Raw genomic sequence first — 5632 nt, 5'->3', positions numbered from 1 at the left:
TGCTACTTCCAGGAGGATGAAAGTGTGTTTTCTTTAAAAATTATAAAGTTTAAGAATATTGAAGCAGTGGGTAAAAGGTGTTGGAGGAGGAAAAGTGAACATTTAAAATTCTGTATATTGTTTTTATCCTAGTTAAAGTGTCATGCTGATTTATCCTAGGCACTCTGGGCTTTATATTTCAGGTCTTTATAGAGTGTCTATTAAATAAGAAAGAATTGGTGCACATTGAGGTGACCAGGTGGTGGTGGTGCAGGGTGGGTGTCCTTGAAGGTGATCAGGGAGACTGCAGGCATGGTACTAGCAGAGCTGGATGTCTCTGGTAGAGAAAGAAATGATGCAACAGGAGATGCAACCAAGGAGAAACCATTTAAAGGTCTTTAATGACAGTTAGAAAAGAGCTGCTTCCCACCATTGATGTGGATTCACAAAAGGAGAATGAGAGGTGGGATGTCATTTCTAAGTCCCAGAGGAAGAACACTGAACAGCTGTGGCACAGAGAACAGATGAAGAATGCTTCTCGGGAGAAGAAAGAGGCAGAAGATAACTTATGATGAGAAAAGAACCTGGAGGAAGCAAAGAAATTATCACCAAAAATGACCCAAGCCTGCCAGAGCAGGCATGTGAGTTAGATGGATATAGAGGCCGAGGAGTCAAGGAGTTTCGCTGGGCCCACAGATTAGGAAGGCAAGGAAAGAACTTGATGTTTCTGGTGTCACGAGATGGTACAGGCTATCTTCAGTGTGTCTTGTCAGATGACTTGTGTTAGTATCACAATGGCATAGTCTTGTCCACTGAGAGCAGTGTGGCAGTGTACAGAACACTAAACCTAACTCCAAAGGGCAAACAGGCTCCAGAAGGCCATGAGCTGAGCCGTGACTTCTGGGAGCTGGAGGGGCTGGCCCCAGCTGGAGGAAAGTAGGGAGCTGATAACCCGATCAATGAGGAGCATGACAGAGATGTCCAGCTCAACAACCTGCGCATGATGATCTGAGGGGAGAACATGTCCAAAATCTTGAAAGCACCCTCCATGATCACCAGGAGTTTCAACGACCACTTCTTTGACAGGGGCTACTGTGAAGTAAGTGTCTGTTACACGTCACCTTCTGAAAGCGACACCCCACGGCGTTCGGATGAGTGATGGCCACCGCAGACTTGTTTGCTCCTTCTCATTGTCACAGGTTACTACTCCGACACTGGCACAGATGCAGGTGGACAGAGGGGCCACACTCTTCAAGCTTGACTGTTTTGGGGAAGAAGCATTTCTGACCCAGTCCTCGCAGCTGTACCTGGAGACCTACCTTCCGGCCCTGGGAGATGTTTTATGTACTGCCCAGTCATACCAGGACGAACTGTCCAGAACATGAAGGCATCTGGCTGAATTCACTCATGTGGAAGCCGGGTGTCCTCTTGACATCAGTCACCAGTGGCAAGCATAATGTATGACTTCAACCCGAGTTTTAATCCCCCTAAGTGGCCTTTCAGGTGAATAAACTATTCAGATGCTGTTAAGTGGCTGAGGGAGCACGCTGTAAAGAAAGAAGACAGGACGCTCTATGAAACTGGAGAAGATATTCCCAAAGCTCCTAAGAGACTGATGACAGACACCATTAATGAACCAACCCTGTTGTGTTGGTTTCCTGTGGAGATCAAGTCCTGTATACAGTGATGTCCTGAGGATTCTCAACTTACCGAATCCGTTGACATGTTGATGCCCAATGTTGGTGAGATTGTGGGTGGTTCCATGCGCTCTTGGGATAGTGAAGAAATTCTAGAAGGCCATAAAAGGGAAAACATTGACCCAGCTCCTTATTACTGGTATACAGATCAGAGAAAGTAAGGTACATGCCCTCATGGAGGCTGTGGCTTGGGCTTGGAAAGATTCCTAAGTTGGATTCTGAACAGATATCACATCAGAGATAGGTGCTTGTATGCTCGATTCATGCAGCATTGTAGGCCATAGCCAAGTGCCCCTGAGGCACGAAGGAAGGGAAAATGTCCATGAAAAGATAACACTGCCTCTGTAAAAGAACAGAAATCTGAAACCATCCCTTGATTCCCCTTTGGGTGTAGTAGACTTTTTTCTGTCTATATGTTTTTTCTTCCCATTACCATAAAAAGCAGTAGGTGTGACTTGAACATCAAATGGCATCAATGTCCCTTTAATAAAAATACTCATACAAAATTTTGAGAGAGGGGAAAAAAAAAACAAATAATAAAGAATTTCTGTGCTTTTTGATGGTAGGCACCATGGTACCACTCACTGAATATGAAGATATTGCTGAGTGAATTGAGATTTGAACAAGACATCAGGGCATAGGGTATTGTCTGGTGTACCTCAAATGGAATTTAAAGCTGGAGCTGTAATGTGAGACTTTAATTAAAGATTTGAGCTTAGGATTCTTTTGTTGTTATTTGTTTGTTTGCTTTTTGAGACAGTGTCTCTCTGTGTAGACCAAGCTGGCCTCAGACTCACAGAGATCTGCACCTTCTTCCTCCATAGTGCTGGAATTAGAGAGAGGTATACGCCACCACTGACCAGGAAAGATGTATTTATGTATTTTATGTATATAAACACTCTGGCTGCATGTACATCTACATACCAGAAGAGAGCACTGGATTCTATTTCTAATTGTTGTGAGCCACCATGCAGAAGTTGGGAATTGAAGTCAGAACCTTTGGAAGACCAACCAGTGCTCTTAACCTCTGAGCCATCCATCACTCTAGCCCTCAGAATTAAGTATTATTAAGACATGTCAAAGGCACTAGGAAAGCAAAGGGGACTTGAATTTCTAGATATACATTGAATGTCATCAATGAATTTTATGTTAGAAGGCTTATGTGATCCAACAAAGTATGTAGCTATTTATCCTGCTAAAATAGCCTGGATAAACCTACCATTTCCTTTGGGCACCAATGTGTTCTAACACGTAACAACACGTTACCCTGTGTTTCATGAAAGGATGGTGCTCACCTGCCTCTCCACTTGACACTTGGAATTGAGGATGGAAATTCATGGTTCGGAAAATGAGGTTCTTGGACAGAGGTGGTATGTGAGGTAGTTAATAGTTGACCATTGAGCTGCCTGCCTGATTCTGACATACAGAGCACCTTATTAGTTCTGTGTCTTTCATCAAGTTCCTCATCTTTCTGTGGCTCAGTTTCCAAATCTGTCAAGTGGGATTAGTCATATGAGTTCAGAAGGTTGTGGAGAAGGCTGTGAACATAAATGGGAGAGGTGCTTGCACCCAGGGAGAACTGTCAGAATAACAGCCAGTGCTGTGGCTTGACCACACAACTCGATTCCTTTCAGAATATCCCTTCCCATTCGTCAGAGCTATCTTTCCATCAGTAAAACATTGATGGTGAAGCAGACATTGATTTTCATATGCATTCAAGTATCAACAAATCCACGTGAAGGGATATTGTTTAAAAAGGAAATAAATCTTGGATAGACCCTCTTTTCTTTATAACAGTCAAAATGAGTCTTTGACTCACTCTATAGTGTTTCAGCTGGAATTAAGAGACTAGCCTGTTAAATTGTCTCTGAGAATCCACATCTGACCCTGCCATATTTATTCCCCAATACTGTTGTCAGTTACCCTCTCAAGATCCAACCACATCTCACCTCCACAGACTAATCCATAGAGGCTTCTTATTACTTCATTTCTAATATCCAAGTGTTTTAAATTAGTATAGATCTATATTAATAGTATTGATGTCATGTTATACATTGTGGAATGACTAAATCAAATAATCAAAACACACATTAGCTCATGTCCTATTGTTTTGATGATGAGAACCTTTGATATTTGCATGCTTGTCAATTTTCAATTATTGAGTTCATTTATCACAACACACAGTAGGTCTTGAGAACTTATCCCCTCCCCTTTACCTGAAAATTTGTATCCTTGGACCAGCAACTTCCCAATCCCATTCAACTTTAAACCTTGGTAATCACTGTTCCATTCTTTATGTCTGACACCTCTAGCTAGATTTTCTGTGTGAGACATGCCATGCAGTATTTGTTTTCTGTGTCTGGCTATTTCACTTAATATAATGACTTCTAAATTAACCGAAATTATCACAAATGACAGGGTTATCTTGTTCTCTAAGACTGAGTATATATGTACATACCTATATACACACACACATATATGTATATATTTATATGACATTGACAGCCACAACTCTAGTGTAAGGTGATGCATGATATCATATGAGATGGTACCCCCTTTTCTTTCAGCATCTCAGCAATGTCTGTTTTCACGGGAGAGGTACACTTGGCTGCATCTGCATTTCCCCCCTCTGAAATTCCTCATGGCGAATGGCTTGGCTTGCCAAATGGCGACAATGTCTATCTTCTGCAGAGAAGGCCACTGGAAACCACAGTCATTCTTGGTTTCTAGTAGACACCAATAGCCTCTTTCCTCTGTGCCACCCTCTCCTGACATCTAGTTTATCCTGACCTCCCAAATATCCTTTCTATGTGGCTGTTACTGTTTAAGTTTTCTTTTGGTTTGTTATTACTGTGATAATAATACAATAATTAAAAAAAAAAAACTCTGGAGGCTCTTTAGTTAATCCTTGGACCCCAGTGGGCTAGGATATTTTAGACATTTGGTGTCTGCTATGTGATACACACGGAGTATGGGTGCCTGACCACTCTAGGAGATCTGAATCTTGGATCCTACTTTAGAAGCCTTGCATGAATGCCTCTCCTGCCTTAGCTTCATCCCCACACTGCTCTCTTCTATCAGCTTCATTTTTTTTATTTAAATTTGCAACAAGCTTGTTTTACATGTCAATCCCAGTTCCCTCGCCCTCCCCTCCTTCCCCTGTCCCCCTTCCAACATCCATCATCAGAAAATTGTCCATTTCCTATGATTTTTGATTTTGTAGAGTACAGGTTTCCAATGTTTGATATTTGGATTTCCTCAGTGCCCATTGTTATGTCCCTCTTTTCATTTCTCATTTTGTTACTTTGCATTTTTTTCCTCTCTACCTTTCGGTTAGTTTAGATAAAGATTTGTCTATCTTGTTGATTTTCTTGAAGAACCAACTCTTTGTTACATTGATTCTTTGTATTGTTTTCCTCATTTCTACTTTATTGATTTCAGCCCTCAATTTGATTATTTCCTGGTGTCTACTAACCTGGGTGAGTTTGTTCTAGAGCTTTCAGTTGTGCGGTTAATTCTCTAATATGACTATTCTCCAGATTCTTCATGTGACCACTGAGTGCTATGAACTTTCCTCTTAGTACTGCTGTCAAAGTTTGGATATGTTGTGTCTTCATTCTCATTGAATTCTAGGAAGTCTTTAATTTCTTTATTTCTTCCTTGACCCCTATTTCCTGGATATTTTGTGTTAGGGATTTCTTGGACTTAAGATTTTCTTTGGTCAATGAATCTATTTCTCCTCGTGTATCTTAGATGCCTGAGAGTCTCTCTTCTATCTCTTCTATTCTGTTGGTTTGCTTGCATCTGTAGTTCCTTATTGTTTTCTATTTTCAGCATTCCTTCAGACTCTCTCTCTCTCTCTCTCTGTGTGTGTGTGTGTGTGTGTGTGTGTGTGTGTGTGTGTGTGTGTGTGTGTTTCTTCTCTGTTCCAGCTTTCGAACCTTTCACTGTTTGAA

General features: G+C 41.4%; 1 pseudogene; it reads left to right on the top strand.

The window, feature by feature from the left end:
• Positions 1-291: 291 nt before the first annotated feature.
• LOC127237888 (asparagine--tRNA ligase, cytoplasmic-like) lies at positions 292-1960 on the top strand (annotated as a pseudogene).
• The last annotated feature ends 3672 nt before the right edge of the window (positions 1961-5632 follow it).

Source organism: Phodopus roborovskii, unplaced genomic scaffold (genome assembly GCF_943737965.1).
Source record: "Phodopus roborovskii unplaced genomic scaffold, PHOROB, whole genome shotgun sequence".
NCBI classification, from domain to species: Eukaryota; Metazoa; Chordata; class Mammalia; order Rodentia; family Cricetidae; genus Phodopus; species Phodopus roborovskii.
Note: the sequence above shows the minus strand (reverse complement) of the source record. Positions and strands in the feature narration are given on the sequence as shown.